The 22,905-nt window shown below is 36.3% G+C and overlaps 2 long non-coding RNA genes across 3 annotated transcripts; one reads left to right on the forward strand and one right to left on the reverse strand.

The window, feature by feature from the left end:
* Window positions 1–503: 503 nt before the first annotated feature.
* LOC119727104 lies at window positions 504–19,319 on the forward strand. Of its 2 annotated transcripts, XR_005270893.1 has the most exons (4): window positions 504–717; window positions 1,369–1,653; window positions 5,928–6,011; window positions 17,201–19,319. It is a non-coding gene; the product is annotated as an uncharacterized LOC119727104 (long non-coding RNA). The 2 variants fall into 2 exon arrangements; XR_005270892.1 differs by lacking the exon at window positions 17,201–19,319 and having other exon boundaries at window positions 505–717; window positions 5,928–7,565.
* On the reverse strand, window positions 16,356–21,849 carry LOC119727105. The gene is made up of 2 exons (XR_005270894.1): window positions 19,449–21,849; window positions 16,356–19,405 (listed from the first exon to the last, which is right to left on the reverse strand). It is a non-coding gene; the product is annotated as an uncharacterized LOC119727105 (long non-coding RNA).
* Between the last annotated feature and the right edge of the window lie 1,056 nt (window positions 21,850–22,905).

A 22,905-nucleotide genomic window follows, 5' to 3' on the forward strand; every position in this document is an offset into this window, starting at 1 on the left:
GATTTTCCAGGAGAACTTTAGATTAAACATTCAATTAATCATTCAATTAGGAAAGCTGACAAGATGCATAATTATTATTTTAAAGTTTTCTGGTTCAAAATTAATTTCAAAATGTAGGCCTACTGATATGCCGTAAATACGTTCGCTTCAACTTCTCATTTCTGAAGCATAATCCAATATGAGCCAAATTGCTGCTTAACAAAGTCATTTGAATAAACTTAGAAGTTGTCAGGGAAAAAACACTGTTTCCGGCTTTTAGTGAGTTACTTTTTTCTTTAAAGCTGTCGGATTGATAAATAACCAGTCCGAAATATCTGTCCAAGAATTATGAGAAAAATCAGACGAACCATTTTCTCCTAACTTTTAATTAATGATGAATATGCATTTATTTAAATCTTTGTTTTGGCGTCCAGGTTTTGCAAAACTCTGATTGGTCCACTCGGAGGTTTGAGCTCCGTGATTGGCTCAGCTGTGGGCGGACAATTTTCCCTTTGTCAGAAGAGCACGTGCGGGTTTTTTTGCACGGAGAAGCATTGTGCCTGAACCGACGGGACGCCATTTTGCAAGATGCAGACGAAAATTGCTGCTGAATTATGAATGCGTTGTTCTTGAAGATTTCTGCTTGAATTCATTTAGCTTCCTCAAGGTTTTAAGAAGAACGATAACTCGAACACAGTGGGAGCTCCGAGAAATGACAGTTTTCACCATATTATCTTGGTACGTTCCAGAAAGATAAAGAATGTTTTATTTATTCGTCTTTGAATGTTCGATACAATTCCTACATATGTACATGCACGGTAGGCCTATGTTGCACATTGCTACAGCACCAGTTTTTCCTTTTTGCTCCTTGCAGAACTGTAACTGTGTAAGGCTCTACTTTTCAAGCTTTTTGCCATCCTTACTTATTTATCCAATTTCCAAGTATTTTTTTTTTTTTTGCTTTTGAAATTGTAAAGCATTTAGCAGCTGTTTTTATTTGTTAATTAATTGTAATTGAAATGGCAAAAGTTTAAACAAGAATCTTACCAGGCATGTTTGTAGTTTTTTTGTACAAAAAAAATTGAAGAGTATTTCCCAACTTTATTTTCTTGAAATGATAATGCGCCTATCAAAATAATGTGTGAACATATTTTCTGGGGGGAGGGGGGGGGGGGTCGTATCTCACCAATGACTCGTGTGGAATTGGCAGCTTAAATTACACCCATTTTCATAAGAACTTTAATAAGGTGTGAAAACGTTTCATCCAAATTTATGTTGGGATCTGAAACTCTAGTAATAGAACAGTTGGCATGGCCCACAGTTAAAGAAATTCCAATCTATAAATAGTATATTTCAATTTCTTTTTGTTTTCTATTTTTTTTTTTATAGATGGAGGTGGATACCGGAGTGGCGTCATCCTATGAAAACATCTACTCCTTTGCACACCAGTTTTCAACTGTTGCAATGTGTTGCCATTCAGCACTCCAGATTTAAGAACCATTGAGGTTTCAAGCACATAGGTCTTTGAGCTAGATAAGCCAATGTACACAATTTCTGGATGTCCCCGCCCACGTACCTAAGTACAAATGGAGGTCAGCATTCAGCCTTCTGATACTGTCGAACCCCATAGTTCCCTGGCTGGACCTGCAACTGCAGAAGGTACCAGTATAACAGGTGAGTGTGCAATGCTTTGGTCAGTGTTACCTATCTTCATTCCATCAAAGGTAGACTAAGCATGCTCCCAACAATTTGTTTGTTGGTTGTTGTTTTTTAGCTGGTACTAAATACAGGGATGCCATGAATTGTAAGTTCAAAGTGAACATATAATTTTATGATGTGTTTGTTGGCAGTTGTTTTGTCTTTCAACTTGTCACAAGTTTTCAGGACCTGGGCAAAAAAACCACGGGCATCCCTGCAAATATTTTAGTGAAAAGGAGGCTCTAAAAATATTGACATGTGAGCTTGTTTCCCACTGTACCATTCTCGAGTGCAAAAATATACAAAAGGCTAATGCTCATGTTATTTATATTCAACACTGAAATTACTGTTGTCAAAACCTCAAATTCTTGACTTAGTATTCGTGTACATTTGCGCATATGACAAGGTATGAATATATCAAATGTATAAGAATGCAATTTTTTTCAGACACGGAATTAACACAGGCATATTGTTTACATGGGCTGAAATTGTTTTTTGGAGATTATGAGAAACCAAGTTTTGGAAAATTCTAAGCCAGGAAGGACGTTGGGAACCTTCTAGAGAGGACCCCATCAGATTTTTTGGGTACAGTAATATTGCATGCATGGACGGTCTGGTGTTTTGATGGAATGAGGATAAGATACATAATACTGTAATTCAAATCAATTAAATTTCTGTAAATAAGAGAACAAATCTAAAAGAAAAGTGTCCCATGGAACTCTTCTGTCTTTGCCTTGTCTACTCAATTCGCTTAAATACCCTTGGAAAAGAAGAAACATTTTTTCCTCTATTACTTATATACATGTACTGCCCTGTACACCCTCGCAATGATTATTCTTTCATATAACATCTCATATGTGGAAATAAAATCATACCCTAAGTTAAGCCATAGTATCATCTTGCAAAAACAAATACATTTGTTTTCTCTGCATCATTGAGATCCAGTTGGGTTTCATTACAGGAAATATTACACAATTGTTCTTCCTTTCAGTTCCACATTAATATACTCTATTCAAATTAAACTTTTACCTACATCACAGATTGCATTAATTTTTTTTTCATTTACGTTCTGATATGTTTCAAAAAAGTTCCCATATGACTGTTTCCAAAAAGTCCTATTATGAAAGCAGCAAAATCAAGCAAAATGTAATGCAGTAAATTGTGCAAATAAATGCGTGTGCTCAAGGTTTAGACATGAAATCAATACTTTTTAATCACATTTTCACAATTATACCCTCTTAAGTGTGGCTGCCCTTGGACAAATGTATCAATTATTTATATTTATATAAATAATGTATATCAGGAAAAATTCTTCCTTTTTGCTTTATTTCCATAATTTTTTCCATCGGCAATATGACTAGACATGTTTTTTTTTTCTTTGGTTGCATGTTCATTTGGATTCCTTTGCAAATTCACTTGGGAAGGAGCAACTTTCTCCCACGTAACTTGTCAAAATTTAAAAATTCAAGTATACTTTACAGACTTAGGCCACGTACATGTACTGTGATTAATTCATATGACACTTTTTGTTATGGTCATTGATTGAAAACAGTTGCACCTGGTTTAAATCCTTTGCAATGAAAGAATTAGATAAATGCTTTGAACCAATCATCAATTCCACATTACCAAACTTTTATCAATGTGATTATCTCATTGGTAATAATTTTTGAAACCATGTTCAATGCGAAAAACAAGTTTTCTATGCAATGACAGGAAAATTTCTATTCTTCCAATATCTTGCCGTGCTCTTTACCTATCAGTGTATACCCTTGTCGGAAAAAAATGTTGCAACCTGACTCCACTTTCGTGATTGTGTGCAAAGTCTATGAGTCAATAATAATATGAAGCCAAAAATACATGGTTTCAGCTTTGAAGTACACAGTAAGTTAAAATGTGTAAAAAAAACACCCAAAAAACATTCTTATCGTAAAAACTTGTGCTCAGATACATTGTAATTCAGGGGGAAAGGGGCCAATGACCAAAACAATCGGTTCTAGAGAGTGGACCAGCCAAAGTTTTAGGTAATAGCAGGCAACCATGTCAGATCAATCAGTCGAAGGATGGAGAAGAAAATGTAGGTGGATGCCACCCTTAAGTTTGACCCAGTGGTATATATATATTTATTCCCATATTTGGGTATATTCTTAAAAAAAAATGTTATGAAAAATATATTTTAGGCATTCTACTCACACACTCTTACTTCACCTCTGTTTGACAACTGAAAGTCACTTAGAATATGAATATGACATGAAATTTAAAGATTTAGAAAAATTTATTTCTTCCTTTAAATCCTTCAAACATTTTCTTCAATAGAAAGAATAGACTGTCAAACTTTGGCATCTACTGTAATTGATAACAAAATAGATTTCAAGGACAAAAGTGCTCGTTTATCTCATAATTAAAAAGTGCACTTACTCTTACATCAAATTTCCAATGCCAAAATCAGGGGAAAAAATGACTTGGGTTTTGATTGATATTGTATTATTTTGGAAATTTGTAATTTCCCCACCCCCTTATTATGAATAGTGTCCCGCCCCAAAAAGAGGGAGTTTGTCCAAATGTTGTGGTTTTCATGTAATTTGAACTTTAATTGTTTTTTTAGCTTACTGTAAGAAGTCTTGATAAATGACTCTGCTTTTGTGGTTTTTTTTGCCATTTCCAATATAAAACCCCACCCACAAAAAGGTAGGGGAATATGGCTATTCAGTTGTGTACTCTTGATTTATACCAAGTGCTAACTGACTATTAGTGAGCTTACAGTGACTTTTTGGTAGTAACCGTTTGCTTGAGTATATGGTCCCTCCATTTGCTGAGTTGCATCTCACCTGTGAAACGCTGGAGCTGGTCATTGCACTGCAGCCACAGTTGAGACAAGACTTTTCCCTTCCCTGGTGATTCCTGACCGGCTCATCACCGTTTATTCCTCCACCCTACCTTCCACCCCAACCTTCCATACCCTCCATCCCCACCCTCCATCCCCACCCTCCATCCCCACCCTCCATCCTCTTTCTATCATTACTTGCACGCACCGTTTCACGTCTACCTTTCCTCCATCCTCTTTTCCCCTCTTCTCCACCCCTTCTTTTGTCACTTGCACGCACTGCACGCACTGTTTCATTTCTTCCTTTCCTCCTCCCTGCTTCCTCTTTTCTCCACCCCTACCTTTCCATCTCTCGCACGCACCATCTAATTTCTGGCCCCCCCCCACTTTTCTTCCTCTCTCTACTAACATGGGATCATGACAGTTACCTTCCCGGTGGTGATCCTGTTAAGGGAAGCTTTCCTGTTTAAGGGAAATTTCCCAAACTAAAGCTGTCAAAAAGGGGATGTTTACACTGGATCATTTGAATGGTGATCAACTTTTAATATCCATAAGTCTTTATTTAAAAAATGGAGATCATAATGATAATTTAATTGGTTGATTATGCAATTTCATATCGAGTCAAAAGAAAGTTTCCAAATTTTTTCATTTTTTTTCCAAAATTCAGTCAGCCTCCAAACTGCAGTTTGACACCAGGACTACAATCACTTATTGTTGTCATGCACTCTTCAATGAGCACAATGCAGAGTGCTATTGTTTTTTAGTTGCACACTACTTCAGATCATTAGAGGACGCTATATCTGAAAACAAAATAATCCAATCAAACAAGTTGGGGCATTATATGAAATTTCTAGATGTACATGTGGAGCCTGATGTCATGGCTGGTATTAACGATTATGCTTAATTAAGTGCTCTTACTTTTGAATTGAGTCAAATGATGTAGCTAATTCACTACCGATTTTATTTTCATCAAGATTATCTTCCAATCCAGGACATAGTTTCTCAAAATTAGGGTGGGCCCACCTACTCGTTAGTGTAGCCATTGGTAGCTTGAGTGCCTCGATCTAGCCGTACACTGTTACAAGCTCTAGTAGTGCAGCCAGAAGTTCAGACATGCCCCAAATCATTTGAAAAAAATTATAGCGAATTTGCTGCCAATCTTGAATGAGATTATCTTCTCATCCAGTACAGAAATGTCAAGAGTTAGAGAACCTGGTCGTAGAGGGTCAAAAGATGGGAATCTTTCCGACTGTTTTCTTATTGCTTTAATGTGACTTATGCAATCTTATGTAATTTTCAAAATTTTCAACAGTGGCCAGTTGCCTTCATTTTTTGTGTTGTGTTTTGCCTTCATTTTCATAATTTTACCCCAAAATTTGTAATGTAGGTTCTTACTTCTTTTTCTTTTTTTAATTTGTTTTACCAACAGCTGTCTGCATCTTGCCTATACTGATAATGCCTCCAACATTCCATGGTTTTGGACCTCGAACTACACAAAGCAGCACTGTGGCAGGTGAGTTTGTAATACGTTTGTCAGTGTTATACCTATCCACATTCCATCAAAGCTAGTCTTTGTCCAAAAAAATTGGCGGTTGTGTAGGGCCCTGTTCCTTATAAGGAACACAAATCAGCTTTTAGGTTATCAAACTTACCAAACTAGTTTGTGACATTAGAAACCAACAGGTATGCCCTAGATAGAGGCCATGTTTTTTGTTTGAGATAATTGTTTGGTTAAAGCGTTGATAGAAGATGACAACACGCAATAAGACAATAAAATGGCGATCACCGCAAAGTACAGTGAGCATACAAAAGTGTGTTAATTTGCATGGTGCTTACTAAACTGTTCAATATTACAAAAAACGATGTCATGAGAATGAAGAGAAGTCTGCTTTAGACGGACAAAAGTCATTTTGGAATAATCAAAAACACCTTTGACTTAAATTTTATACAAAACTAAAGAGGGGCCTACTACACAATTGCCAAAAAAATGGGAAACTCCTGAAGGTTAAAGTAAACAAAAAATGTTGAGCTGATTCAATTGCATTTTAAAGAGTAAGGTCTCAATGTTTCAATGTCTAAATGGTTTTCAATGTGTACACCACTGAAATGTCTCAGTTATTCCAACAATGATGAGCAGTGATGTATCAAAACCTCAAATCCTTGACTTGGAAGGCGCATAAGATCATTTGCTCTTCATGCACTGCATTTGTTTCCAATAATAACACCACTCAAAATCCAAAGAAGTATGTTCAAAACCTAGCCTGCTGAAGTTTCAGCTGAGTGGAGAATTATGAGAATTTTTGTGTGTGGAAAACTCTAATTACTATTCACATTTTCTGGAGAGCCCCCCCCCCCCCCCATTTGTATTATACAGCAGCTGCTTATATTTGTAGATAGCGACAGTATTGGTTATCTTCCATGCGATGTCTAATGGTTTGATGGAGTGTGGATTGGATACAGTATCTTACCCTTAAAAATAACGGCCGTAAAACCTTCAGATATTAACCTTTAATAGTTTTCTTATGCTAGGGGTTAGGGTCAATCTAAACAAATTCAATTCATGTAAATATTGTGAAACTCTGAAACCAAAAGTGATGAATTAAACTCTGTCTTTGCCTTGTCTACTCACTTAATTTTTTTAAGTGCCCTCAGAAAAGAATTAACAAATTTCTCAGTCTTATTTTAACAAATCCCAAATCCTGAAAATGCACAAACTTTGAATTTGTGAAACTAGTTCATTTTTTAAACTAGTTCATTTTTTAAACTAGTTCATTTTTTTTAGTGGATGTATTTTGCCACTTGCCGTGAGTAATCCTCCATATATAAAATGTGGACATAAAGTGAAGCCCTATTTTCATTCGTCTCCTATCTAAATAAATAAAACAAAATCTGCATTGTTGAGATTCAGTTTGGGGTCTGTTAGGTTTGTTAAGCCATGTTCTTAAAGCTAGAGTCCATCATTTGCAGCTATCCCAAAAGTAACTGGCGTAATTATTGTTGAAAAATATTCTTGGTTGAAAGATAGTAAGGGGATTAAACTCCCTGTGAAATTACTCTTTCTGGCAAGCTCTCATTTTGAAGAAATCAACAAAACAAGGCCTTTCCAACGGTGCTTCTTAAGACGCACCGTAGGAAATTTAAATTGGTAGTTCGTTTTGTTATTCGGCAAAGCACGCGCAAGCATTGGCATGACGCACACGTGTGCACGGTTGCTATAATTCGTCGGATCAGTGCGCGACATCGCGTAGCTGCAATCGGCTCAGTGAGAACACATCTCAGACGCTGAATTCAGGTCCAATTCAAAACATGATTTAGCAACTTTTGATTTGAAATCGAGACCCTTGAATGTTGTTTTTCTCGAAATATACAGCTAAAGCTGGGCTGAAACTTCATCAGGTTAGTTGTCCAGCACCCTTCTTTGGATCTTGAGCACTTCTGTTGCTTCAAACAAACAAAATCCACAAATTACCAATGATGGACTGTACCTTTAATTCCTTGTGGTTTCAAAATTAACATGCTGAAATTCCAACCAACAATTTTACATACATAGAAGTTTGATTTAATTACTTTTCAAATAGTAGGTCAGGTTTTGATATGATTATATCTGAAAAGTTATATTACGAATACAAGATAATGTGAAATTATTGCTGTAAATTGTGCAAATGTGAAGGTCCTGCAATGCACGCCTAAGGGTTAGTCATGAGATTCATATTTCATAAAGTCACATGCTTACAATTGATCCTCTTAGCTAAAGTGTGTCTACCTTTGGACAAATGTATAGGGCTGTCCCGAATTCACCAAATATTCAAATATTTGATCGACAACTGAATATTGAAATATCTTTTTGCTGTTTTGAATAATTCAAAGAAAGAAAAAGTATTTTATAAAAATATTAGGTCAAACACCGTTTGGAGTAATCGAATACTAAATTATTCGTCAATGGACAGCCCTTCAAAATATCAGGAAAAAAAATTCTACCTTGACCCAAAATGTTTTGCTTTACCTAATTTTTTTCTATCAGCAGTATGGCATTGTTATTTTCTGTGTAGGTTAGCCGTTGATTTGGAATCCTTTGCAAATTCACTTTGGAAGAACGTTACCTCCTACGTTCTCTCATAAAATTGACAAATTCTTCAAATATACCTTAAATAAATGCCACTGTGTGATTGATTTATGAGACATTTTTGTTATAGTCAGTGAATGAAAACAGTTACACTGGGTTGAAATCCTTTGTAATTAAGACTTGGATAACTCCATTGAACCAATCATCGACTCTGCATTGCCAAGTTGTTATCAATTTGATTATCACATCAGTAACAATTCTTGAAATTATGTTCAGTGGGAAAAACAAGTCTACAATTGCAATGACAGGAACATTTCTACTCGTATCTTACATGTATCTTGCCATGCTCTTTACCTATCTAAATGCACTATTCATTCCTTTGAAATTACATGGGAAAGCAAACAAGCAAAATAGCCTTTCTTGCCTTTGTAAACTTGAGAGCCATGAGTGTAAATGCTTTTAATTGGATTCCAAAAGTTGGGTCTGAAGAAATACTAAAACAATAATAATTTTAAAAACAGGTAAGTATTGTCCCAGTTGTGGATGCCCATTAACATTTTGGAGTCCAGTTAAAATTAATCATTGAATTTTCTAAGAAATCACCAATTGCTTGGTCAAGACCTGTTAAGTTTTGTGTGTATCAATGTCAAATTGTTTAATCGGATGTTGTACCATGCCAGCTTTTCTAAACGTGAAGACAAACTTTTACTTATTTCTCTCGTTACTCATTTCTCAGAACACTCATTTCTCTCATTTGTTTATGACGTAGAAATGAATCAAGTTGATTGTATTGAATTTTAAATTGCATTTTAAAATTCGGTGCATAAATTATGCTAAGTATCTTTGATACAAAACCCAGATAATAATAATAATATCGATGTCTTATATAGCGCACGTATCTACCAACAATTAGGTACTCAAGGCGCTGGAAATTATGTCTATTATTGAAGAAAGGTAAATTTGGATCATATCCAAAAATGTATACTCAAGAAAACTTTCATTGCAAATGCACGAGGTGGCATTGTACGACATCTTTTTGTACCACGAACTGTTTCGAGTTGATCTTGAGTTCAGCATCTATTTTAGAAAAGGGTATTAGTACTAGCCAACAGCCAACACAAATATTAGATGGAGCAAAGTCGGCTGAATATGGCTTTGCAATTTTTTTCCGAGTATTTACTATTCGTCCCGCAAGCAGCTCTTCCATTAATTAATTAATTAATTAATTAATTAATTAAGGCCCTCGTCATTATTGGTTCTTTATTATTTTAAACCCTAGATGTAGTGTATATGTGATGCAATCAAGCTAAATGAGTCGTTTGTCGACCCTGGTAAATTTGTGGTTTTTTGTGTGTAATTTGAAAAGGGCATGATCTCAGCATTACTGCTGTGAAAACCACATGCTGATACCATCTTTAGTTCAAAAATTATGGAAGTCGGAACACCAAGAGATGTTATAAAGTGATGTGATGAAGTGGCCCTATTTTGGCCTGAATCTCCAAATGAAATTTCCCAACAAACAACTCATTTAGCTTGTTCGCATCACATATATCGGATAGAATCTTGTTGAATTGTGCTGTTGTGCATGGTTAAGGATTGCATGCTTTATATAGCAAATTTACTTAACTTTGTCCGCTAAAAGTTTGCTCCTTGGTGGCAGTAACAATCCCAGTGAGTTCTAAAAGAACGTTAATTGAAACTGTTGTTGAAATGCCCACAATTTTAAACTGAAAATAAACTTAAAACCACTTTGAAAAAACTATTCCCCTACAGATTTATGAACAAAAATTATGTACTATTATTTAGCTGACTGCAGTGGGCAAGTAATAAGTACATAATTCCCCCTCCCTTTTTTTGTATTGTGCTTTTTTTATATTTTGTATAAGGTTTTGCTGAGTATCATTTTGACATATTACCATGCACACATGGGAAAATATGCAAAAAAGCATACTCAAGAAAACTTTAATTGCTTATTATTGTGATGGCATTCTACAACAAAAACAAGATTCCTAGTTCAATAGAACACCTGCGTTAAGTTTGCTGCTGAAAATTGTAAAAAGAAATGAGACTTTTATTTTGCACTTATTTTGAATGGATGGTCTGCTTTGAATTTCAACTTAATTCTAGAATGAACTATGTTGTACATTAAAAAATTTTCTCTTTTTTTCAAATACTTTTTTGAAAGCAACGTACATTACATAAACGAGTTAGTTTCTTCTCTAAAAGCTGCTGCTGATATTTATGATTTAGGCCATCAGCCTCGAACCAAAATGTTGGCAACCGATATCAAATGAGGGGAATAATCGTCATAGCGATTTTTGGCAAGGTATACACCTCCAGAGTTGGAAAATAATTATGTGATAGCATTGCAGTGGTGGCAGCTTTTTGGGTGTTATGATCACCCTTTTTTTCAAAATGTCCATCCAAATGCTTGTTACCACTCTAGGGGCGGTATACCTTACGCATGCGCACTATAACCATTTATGCCCTGATTTGATACTGATCAAACGCCAGGCTGATGGCCTAATTCATTTTAAACCTTAAATGCAGTGGGAGGCTGTTTGAGTATTCCAGTTCAGGCTCCTGGTGTATATACATCACACAAGATAATTATTTAAAATTCCAATGTACAAGAACCCTTTAGAAGTAACATTAAAATCAGTCATTCTACTCTTATTTCCAATGAGTGATAATTCATTTGAAAGTAGGGACAAGACATTTAGAATAAAATTCACTCAATCAATAGATTTCCACACCAGTAATGCCTTCATTTTAACTCATTCAATGTAACAGTTACTTTTAACCTAATTCATCTGGTCCCTACTTTCAGTGGTTGATAGTGCAATTTGTACACTTGGAAATAAGAGTAAGACAACTCTGTGACTTTTAAAGAAGTTGATTTTCGTAAATTATACAATGCCAACCCCCCCCCCCCCCCCAAATATTGACAAAACTTTTTACTTTGTGATTTGCATGTACCATGCAGGGTTTTATGTCAAAATTCAAGTTGATTTCCTATCACCAGCCTTTTCACTTGAATAAGGCAAATTTATGCCAAAACTTGACATTTTCTTAACTTATTTAAATGAAAATAACAGTTTGTAGTATTTATACACCTAATCTTGCAAATATTACGAAGAAGAGTAATAAGGCTTGATTTTCTTTTTGCAGTGTGGTAAATGTGGTAAATAACCCTCGGGAAATGTCAAAGATTGGTGCAGTCATTATTGAGCTGGAGGTGTAAACTGTAATCAGTATTTGGCAGAAAAGTTTCACAGGACAATTTTGAACCAAAGTTTACTTTTAAGATTAGCAATTCTAAATATTGTACAATGTCAACACTTCTCCAAATTAAATTAGTATAAAAAAAAAGGAAAAAATCCCAAAACCTAAACTCTCATTCATTGATTAAATCTGCAGCTTAGTGTATAATTACCTCTCAAATTATGATCACATTTGGTCCATCTTTTTCAACAGCGAGTTTTGTTGAGAATTGTTTGACATATTTCATTTTGGAAAATATGGAAAATGTATACTCAAGAAAACTTGTTGAAAATATTTGTGGTGGCATAAGTGGTGTGCCATATTGAAGTAAAAGCCGTAAAAGTAAAATTTAAAAATTGTTATATATGCATATATGCATTTGAAGAGTATATTTCCAAAACGTGATGGAATGCCATTTTGTTACCTTTTAGAATCCTGCCCTCTCCTGGATGCCCAAAGTCAGTTTTGACATCTGTTTTTATTCTTAACTTAGTTTCATAAAGTGCAGAACTTTTTCGAATGGATATATCACATTTTGGAAACAAACTCTTCATTTGTCATCTCAGTAAATAAGAAACCATATTTGTGGGTAGTCTAGATCCATGATACTAGTCCAACTGTAATCGGCACACCTCGAAAAAGCCCTTCTGGTTGCTCCGCCATTTAAGTTGAAACCAGAGTCTACTCTGCTGATAAGGAAATGTTGTTACAAAAAGGAAAAAACCTGCTGTTGGGGAGAACTGTAATACAGCAACTTGAACATTCCCATTGAAGGATACCAGAGATCACAGGTGATTGGCAAGCCACTGTTTAGAGAGAATCTTCTGTCTTGATTGTAATACGGCAACTTTCCAGTGTGTTGGCTGATGAAGGCTAGACTGGTTAGCATGGAGGACTTAAGTTCTTGCTGCAGTGGACATAGTTTTTAGCTCAAAATGCTGATCCTCAATGATGAGGATTGCGAGGGTGCCAACACTGGAGCAAAATCAATCGACAACAATATTAATTTATTGTTTTTCTTCATCTACAATATGGGCCTGCCGTAACACTCGGGAAGTGGAATCATGCAACATACATGTATCATCACAAATACGTCTTGAGCTGCACTCCACCTTTGACAGTTCAGTGATGTCTACCACCATGTAGCCAGTCTAGACCTGTGACAGTTCATCATAGTCACATTACTTCACCCACGAGACCTGTGAAAGTTTAATAACCAAGGTGACATCGCTTCACATAGTGCAGTCTAGACGTGTGACAGTTCATTGTGGTCACATCGCTTTACCCAGATGCTGTTGTAGATCAGTGACAGGTCATCAAGGTGACATTTCTCCAACCCGTAGCAAGTCTAGACATGTGACAGTTCATCATGGGCACATTGCTTCATCTACAAGCCAGTCTAGACCTGTGACAGTTCATCATGGTGACATCTCTTCACCCCGTAGCAAGTCTAGACATTGACAGTTCATCATGGGCACATTGCTACATCTACAAGCCAGTCTAGACCTGTGACAGTTCATCATGGTGACATCTCTTCACCCAGTAGCCAGTCTAGACCTGTAACAGTTCATCATGGTGACATCTCTTGACCCAGTAGCCAGTCTAGACCTGTGACAGTTCATCATGGTGACATCTCTCCACCCAGTTGCCAGTCTAGACCTGTGACAGTTCATCATGGTGACATCTCTCCACCCAGTAGCCAGTCTAGACCTGTGACAGTTCATCATGGTGACATCTCTTCACCCAGTAGCCTGTCTAGACCTGTAACAGTTCATCATGGTGACATCTCTTCACCCAGTAGCCAGTCTAGACCTGTGACAGTTCATCATGGTGACATCTCTTCACCCAGTAGCCTGTCTAAACCAGTGACAGTTCATCATGGTGACATCTCTTCGCCCACTAGCCATGTGACAGTTCATCATGGTGACATCTCTTCACCAGTAGCCAGTCTAAACCAGTGACAGTTCATCATGGTGACATCTCTCCACCCAGTAGCCAGTCTAGACCTGTGACAGTTCATCATGGTATCTCTTCACCCAGTAGCCAGTCTAAACCAGTGACAGTTCATCATGGTGACATCTCTTCGCCCAGTAGCCATGTGACAGTTCATCAAGGTGACATCTCTTCACCAGTAGCCAGTCTAAACCAGTGACAGTTCATCATGGTGACATCTCTTCACCCAGTAGCCAGTCTAGACCTGTGACAGTTCATCATGGTGACATCTCTCCACCCAGTAGCCAGTCTAGACCTGTGACAGTTCATCATGGTGACATCTCTTCACCCAGTAGCCTGTCTAAACCAGTGACAGTTCATCATGGTGACATCTCTTCGCCCACTAGCCATGTGACAGTTCATCATGGTGACATCTCTTCACCAGTAGCCAGTCTAAACCAGTGACAGTTCATCATGGTGACATCTCTTCGCCCAGTAGCCAGTCTAAACCAGTGACAGTTCATCATGGTGACATCTCTTCACCAGTAGCCAGTCTAAACCAGTGACAGTTCATCATGGTGACATCTCTTCACCCAGTAGCCAGTCTAAACCAGTGACAGTTCATCATGGTGACATCTCTTCGCCCAGTAGCCATGTGACAGTTCATCATGGTGACATCTCTTCACCAGTAGCCAGTCTAAACCAGTGACAGTTCATCATGGTGACATCTCTTCACCCAGTAGCCAGTCTAGACCTGTGACAGTTCATCATGGTGACATATCTCCACCTGGAAGCCCAGAAGGCACATCGCTTCACCCGCAAGCCAGTCAAGACATGTGACAGTTCACCAAGATGACATAGCTTCACACAGTAACCAGTCTAGACCAGTGACAGTTCATCAAGGTGACATCTCTCCACCAGTAGCAAATGGAGACTTGGTACATTCATCTTCTCTCCATCCAGTAACAGCTATACATGTAGGGCATTAGATTATGGACTTGCTTTTATTGGGACTTTGGGGATCGGATTAACTAAGAAAATATGGTTTCTTATTTCATGGCTTACAAAGCTGGCTTTGAATAGAATTGTACTTGCTGTAGATGTCCAGAATATTATGCATTCATGTCATTCAAAGTGAAAGGAAGTAAAGGACTGTTATTTTGTGACAGTAAATACATTTATTTTTTTATTGTATTTTTTTTTTTAATTTTACAATTTACTTAAGCCTTAGGTCAGCTGTAGTAAATATGTCAGCCATAGTTAATGTGGTACTGTACATGTAGTAGAACTTAACAAGTATAATGGTTGGACAATAGAGAGTAGAGTGTGCTCGATCCTTGGAATGGCCTAACATCAGGGTGTCAGTGGGATAAACTATCTGGCTGGCGGTGACAGCGAATCTCTACCTTTGGGGGAAAACTGTTTTACTGTCCTCCAAAAACTTAAAACAAAAAAAACCCCAAATTAACAAAATAAAATATTTAGTTATCATAGCGATATTGGTAGTGGATTGCCTAATATGCTTGATCCTTGGAATGGCCCAACATCAGGGTGTCAGTTGGGTTTATAAACCTGGCTGGCGGTGACAGCGTATCCTTCACCCATGGATTGAGTGTAATTATTAGAGAAAAATGAACAAAATCAATTAATTAATCTAAAATAATGTTCTTCATTTATTTAGCTGTAATATAATACATTTTACACGATTTAGTAGTGATTTCTCCTCTTAGTCGGTACATGAGAAAAGTGTTTCATGAGTATTATGAATTGACATGTGCTTCACGGTTGCTTAAGTATGAACCAACCTACTGCGGAGACAAATTTTAGAAATATAATATTCCATTATAAGGTCTATTTTTCTGTTGTTTCCCCTGTCATTTCGAATAAAAAAGAAAAGTGCATTTAGAATGGTAGGTAAAGAGCATGGCAAGATATTGTACGAGTAGAAATGTTCCTGTCATTGCAATTGTAGACTTGTTTTTCCTGTTGAACATGGTTTTCAGAATTGTTACCGATGTCGTAATCAAGTTGATGACAACTTGGCAATGCAGAATTGATGATTTGTTCAAAGCATTTATCTGAGTCTTTTTTGCAAAGGATTTCAACCCAGTGCAACTGTTTTCATTCAATGACTATGACCCAAAAAAGGCACATCAAATAATCCAAACTGGAATAATTTCTTTAGGTATGTTTTAAACAAACATTAATTTTATAATGGCGTCACTAGTGACAAAAAAATATCTGGTTTGCGACTACTTTCCAGTCAAAATGTGACTTTGATGATAGAGTTGATAGCATAATACAAGCACATTGCAGTTACTTGCACACTTTCTCTCTCCAACATTCGTCCTTGATGCAATGTTATCAGAACACTCTCTGGCTTGAGATTAGTTTTTAAAAGTTTCAAATATTTACCAATATTAACCCAACTGGATCAGTAGGCAATTAAATCACATTACATTATTTACAACAGGTCTTCAGCCAACTTTGTTCTATTATTCTATAAAGTCAAAGTATTTAAGGTGTATTTTCGTCACAGAAGATCCCTTGAAATTAAGTGACTAAACTACAAAAAAAAGCAAACTAAATCAACTGCTGTTGTTTTGGAAATCACTTTTTTTTTATTGGTAATTCACGTTACACAAAATGGACATGGAAACAAAATTAAGTGCCTTGCACTTGAAAGTTTCCTCATACTTTTAACTGTTTGAAAAATCTTTTCAGTGTTCTTACATCATTAGGGTGTAAGTCATAGGCTGCCATAACAATTATTTAAAAAAAAATCAATCATAAAATCTCTAGGGAGATATATTTTGGTAACTTGTGTTACAGTTTGTCCACCTATCTTTGGTACAGGATAAAACATAACAAATTATAATCTCACAAAAAAAAACTCTTGCCTTGGCATAAAATGTTCATCTTCCTCTGAGCCTGAAAACCAAAGACTCATGATAACACTTGTATTTTGCGGGAGAAAACAATGAGCCAAAATGATAATTTTAGCCTCCCCAAAATAGGGTGGGTTTTTTTGGTCCACTTTCTCATGGAATCGCACCGATGCATTGTGGAGTTTTTATTTGACAAAATTGGCTTACTTTCCGCAGCGTACATATTTATCTTTAAGTGGTGAGGTGCTTTAGACAAGGCAAAGTACAGCTAGATTTTTACACGCAGGTTTTTTGTGTGGGTACTAGCAGGGTGGCCACTACTGTAGCTCTTGACTTGTAAGCATTAAATACATGTACATTGTACACTGAAACTCCAATTTTGTTGATAAAGTGACTATAACTAATTTTAAAGTATTTCCTTATTTGAATCCCTCATTAATTAATGATCTGAGATGCATTTTTGTGGCCACCCTGGTTTTTTATATTATGAGAGACATCCTCTAAATCCCTGATTTTTAATGGACCACTTCACCAAACTAATGCATGTTATTTCAGTGTTTGTTTCCTCCCAACATGTGCTGAGATTGTACAACTTCTGCACGAGACGCTGAAGCCAGGAAGCTATACAGACGCTACTCTCGATGTCTGGATCTGATGCCAACCTGTCGGACTCTCCTCATGAAGATTGGATGGAGTCGTCTTAGGGAAAGGGTAAATCCATGGCAGAAACACACTATTGGCTTGAATTAATGCCATCTCAAACCTGGAAATATTGGTTGATAAAGCATTCTGAAGTACCGATAAGTTGGAAAGTCTTCGTAGTTTGAAAGGAAGAAATCTTAGAATTGGTATTGCAGGATTCTGCAAGGTGCTTCATCTGGCATCAACAATCTCAAACAGGTGAAACTCTTTGCCATGGATTTGCCCTGTGAACTCAAATATTAAATTCTAGAACCAGGCACATGTCAGATTTAGAAAAGCCATTAAATTACATTTCATATTAAATAAAAACAAAGGTTTCATCTCAAATGTGCTCAAGATTTGTAGCACTTATGAAAGGCTTTTGCCAAAACCACATGTGAACTCAAAGTTTTATAAAACAAATTCACAATTTGAACTTAGTCGTTCAGAAAAAGTTATGTTATTAAAAATGGTTTCAAGCTGAATGCAAAGTCAATTCTTAGCACGATTTTGAGTTGAAACAAAATAATTCAGTCTTTGTGGTTTGTTGTGAAACCTTCTTAGGTTGGAAATTCAAATAGCCAGTCGATAAAATGGCCTTCGAATCCGATAATAAATTGGTCACAAATGATTTGTTGGTTCTTTAATTTTAGATTCCAGTTTCACCAAGTTCTTTGTTTTGGCTAATGTTGTTGACATGTGCCTGGTTTATTTGGTTCTAGAGACAAATAACTACAGTACTTAGCACATCATAGGAATGATTCAGTCAGTTGTATTCTATATGATGGAAAATAGCTGAAATTAGCCAGTATCCTTGAAGTTGTGTGTAATATGCAGTAATTTCCATTACTGCTTAAAAAAAAACGAACTATGTGAATGTGATTACATGTGTAATCACAGAATTTATAATATCAGGTTTTTTAAATAGTTCTCTGCCCATGCTGTTTTAGAGTTTCAGTCTAAAAATAGAACTTGTTTGTAAATTGCTATATTTCTAGCAGTACAGCTATTCAACTTTAAATGGGACAAGAAAAAAACATACCCAAAGTTTAGTTTGGCTTTTTTACTTTACAAATTTCCAATTGTTCGCAGCCCGACAGACGGACATCATTCAGGGGTATCTTTCTGTTACGGATAAAGTTACACCCAAAATTAAAGCATATTTTCAGAAGTTTCAAATGTCTGAAATTGAAAAAGGTACATTTTCTGTTTAAATAAAACAAACACATTGAAATTGAATTCACTGAAAACAAATTAGCTGTTGAAGAGCATGGGTAGAGCAACTTTAAATTGGCAAATTGTTAAATATGACTAATATAGTCCCAAGTAATTCAAATTGTTTTATTTGTTACAAAGTGAGTACATCCTGATCCAAATATTTAGAAAGTGTGGCGATACTGGCTGATAAATTACAGAGAATCATTCCTATGATGTGCTTTATATGTATTTTGTTTATTTTTGAATGAATAAAACAAATGTTTGTTGTCTTTTTGTGGAGTGTATTTATTTTAGAAGTATGTGTCTTAATTAGCCGACTTTTTGCAGCAAAGTTTAATGTGATTAACAGGCACAGTTCCCAAAACAAACACAATCTCCAAATTCATCAAAGTCGATGTTATAAATTATATCAAAACTGTTTAATTTATTGCCAATACACATGTATTTGTGGGAAAAGTACTGCATTTTAGGTACGCAGGGATGAAGTTCTGCCACTATTGGAACATGTGCCTGTTTTAAGTGTTAAACTTTGCTGCATTATCTGTTCTAACACTAATTTCAACTTGAAGGCTACAACAATGAGGGCGCTCTTATATAAGAAACTAACAGTTATACATTTTTTAAGATTGAGGGCGCTCTTTAGTAAATAAACCTAAAATCCCTTTAGTTTAATAAGATAGAGGGCGCTCTTTTGTAAATTAAACCAAAAAATTGTTTAAATTTGTGACACTGAGGGCGCTGTTTTTATGAAATAAACCAGAAGCCATAGACTTGCCATATTATATTGTCATTTGAACTTTATTTTATACACTTGTCAATTTTTATTTTTAAAAAAATTTGACCTTTGACCTGACCCTTCAACTTTGACATAACCTTTGACCTGACCCTTCAACTTTGACATAACCTTTGACCTGACCCTTGAACTTTGACCTGACCTTTGAACTTTGACCTTTTGCCTGGCCAAAAAAAAAGCCCAGCCACACACAGGCCCCCCTGGTGCGCACACACATGTCCCCGCCCACAGACGCCAACAAGCAGCAGTCACCCAACTACCCACACCAACTTGTGACCAACTATTGATGAGTGTACACAGCGCCCTCTAGATCTTGCAAGTTGACCAATCATGGATAACCCAAGTAGAGAGCAACATAATAAGGATCCTATTAAACTCTGACAATCAGTTCAGTTTTCTACAAGGCAGATGATACTTTGGGTTTTTGGTTACGAGCGTTGCCACGGTAACCCACCATCTACTGTCAAGAATAACAATTTAAGAGACTCTTCGCACCTTTCCTTAATTACCCCTTGACATTTTCAGATGTTCAAAGTTGCATCATGACTTTTGATCCAATCAAATAAAATAATTAAACAGTTTTGTTTTGCAAGTTTTCATGGATATTTTACAGTGTCGAATGATATTAGGTCAATCATATCGATCCTATTTACAGGGAAAATCTCCAGAGTGTAACTCTTATAAATCTTTATGCTGTTCTCAGTATCTACAAGTTGTATATAAAGTACAGTTATCTTAAACTGTTTTTGAGAACACTAAATTGTCAGTTCAATGACATTTAAAATGCTGGTTCTTTCTTGTGTCTCTAATTTGTCGTTATTGCTTGATTTGCAACAGGACAGAATAGCAAACTGGCAATCAATAAAATTTGTGTGATTTTCTTTAACTGTACAAGTTTTCGATCTCGAAAACTTCTTCAAATGAGGTAACGTGAATAAATTGCTTGAAGAAATTGAGGGTTTGGTAGCAGACATTGCTTAATTAAATAGCGTAAATATAAAACCTTTTTCAACATCATATTGCAAGTAACACAGAGTACAAACTGTACGGTGTTGTCTTAGTGCGATTGTTTCACACGATTATATTTCATCAAATTGTGCACAATTGCACATTTTGTTGGCATCAAAAGAACCCTTGTCACTTTTTTTGAACGTCAAAAGACTAACTTTGCAGTACTTTTTCCTTGCATTGTGCCATCATCTTTTCAATTTGTTTTCCTTTTCTGATTAGGGAAAACACAAGAACATTTATTTTCGAAAAATCTCATCACTTCTCATGATGCTATTTTTGTCCATGTACATGTATAAATCAATTTAGTTTTTATGAACAAGCGTTTACGTATATTTTTCAAGTAATTGTCTTCCAGAAAAGTCCACCTTTTTCTTATCCAAAAGTAGTTTAACACTTCTCTGCACTTAAACATAGTCAACTTAGACTGTAATAAAGTTAATCATTTTCGGTAGTATTTTGCCGATATGATTTTTTGACCTGGATGTGCCCTTCGAAGAACCGTACTGCTCAGTGACTCGGTGGATGATGCGGTAGCAATCTGCCCGTCAGCAATTCATAGAAACTGTGACATCCAATATGACAAGGGGGAAGCCTGTCCCGTCGCCCATGCTAAGTTTAATTGAAGTTTTCATTAATTCATGCACTGTACAATTCATGGTTACATGTATACATCCTCATAGTTACTCATTAAACCCAATGATTCTCATGGCATAACTGCAGCCGATTTCACAAACTTTTAAGCAATGTCGTAAGTCCACTTGCGCCACACTTAAATGCCCAACTTGCACAGGATATTACACTGCGCAACATTTCAGTTATTACAATTTAACAAAAGTTTCCTAGTGCATTTAAATCAGCGACTTGAACAACAAATTATGGCGTAGCTTGCGCATTCGTTTTAGGTGATTTAAGTTGTGTGACGTAGGCAACTGAAAATGATTTACTGTACCTACAAATTGTGATTATCCAGCAAGTTATTGCACTCGCAGCTTTGGTTTGGAAGCTACTGAATTACTGCTTTACTTGCAACAGTTTTTCAAGGAGTTGCCACACAATTCCAAAGTTCGGACAAACCGCCATGGGCCATATTTTCAAAATGGCAGGCGGAGGTGATTCAATGACTTTTTCAAATCTTGCACAAACAGCCATCATAAATTCTGTTATCATCCTATTTGGAAACGTTGCGCAGCTACGCCAAGTTTTGTGAAATTGATCACAAGGTTATTGTGCATCTGCGCAAACAAATTTGTTGCTTAAATCCTACACGTGGCGTAAGTTACACACTGTTTTGTGAAATCGGCTGCAGTGGAGTAGGCGTGTCTGCATAAGGCAGGTAATGTACATGCTCACATGCAAACCTAGGCAGGTCCTGGGAAAATCTACAATTAAAATTCTGCATTTACAGCACAGTACATGTACATGTATGTTAAGGAGAATACACGAGAAAGTGTGGATTCGTAATTTAAGAATTCACGAGGCGCGAAGCGCCGAGTGAATTCATAAATTAAGAATCCACACTTGCGAGTGTATTCTTCGACTTAAACCATTGCGTCAACAGAAGTATAACAAAGAATGCTGCAACCTGACGCCACTTTTTTCTTCATATATCATCTCAATGAAGGCCATTTGTTGCAAAATTGATAATAAGACATGAATCTGGGACTGATAAATGTTTCCAAAATTTTTTATGAAATACTTGAAATGACTCTCCATAAACGTTGTACACAAGTGCGGAAGTGGCGTCAGGTTGCAACATTGTTTCCTGGTGTGTTTAGCATGTGTATCGCCACATACGTCAAAATGGATAGTTGAGACGACGATTTCTTTCTGACTAAAGTAGATTTTGCAGTGACGATGGAGAATCTGACAGTGAAGATGCATTGGTAATTTTCGGAAAGCAAATTTTCACGCAGACGGTCCTATTCATGCTCATTATGGAGAACAATTGTCTGACGTTTTCAAAGTGTGGATTCGTAATTCCGAATCCACACTTTACTAAAGATTCTTCGTTCCGAATCCACACTTTGTGACCAGTGTAAGAGATTCGTAGATCCGAATCCACACTTTTAACAATAGTGTGACGTCACAGCAATGGTTTAACCTTGAAAAGGTCTCAAATTGATGTCCATACCTTACCATTATTTTTTAGATTTCTTATTTAAAAACATTTTCACAAGTAAAATGTTAATGTGTTTTCAATGGACCATATGAAAGCCCTAAATCAACATCCAAAAATTCAAGATGCAGATGTTTCAAAGTTGCATGAAATGTGACAATTAAAAAAAAAAAAAAGCGAGGAAAAGAACAATTTTCAAAAGGACACATCTCTTTCTGAAATTGATTTTTATGTAGAATGTTTGGCAATTTTATCAAATTTTCCCAGGGCCTGCCTAATAAAGATGACCTTTGATCTTAACCACTTAACGGTGGTTTGAACATCACTGGACCATAAAAAGAATATTCTTCCTTTGATTTAAGAAAACTAGTTAGCTTATGCATCTGATGAGTTTCAAGCTCTATTCAAACTGGGCGTTAGTATAAAGGCAACATAAGCTCA

This window comes from Patiria miniata, unplaced genomic scaffold (assembly GCF_015706575.1).
Source record: "Patiria miniata isolate m_02_andy unplaced genomic scaffold, ASM1570657v1 HiC_scaffold_20, whole genome shotgun sequence".
Classification (NCBI taxonomy): Eukaryota; Metazoa; Echinodermata; class Asteroidea; order Valvatida; family Asterinidae; genus Patiria; species Patiria miniata.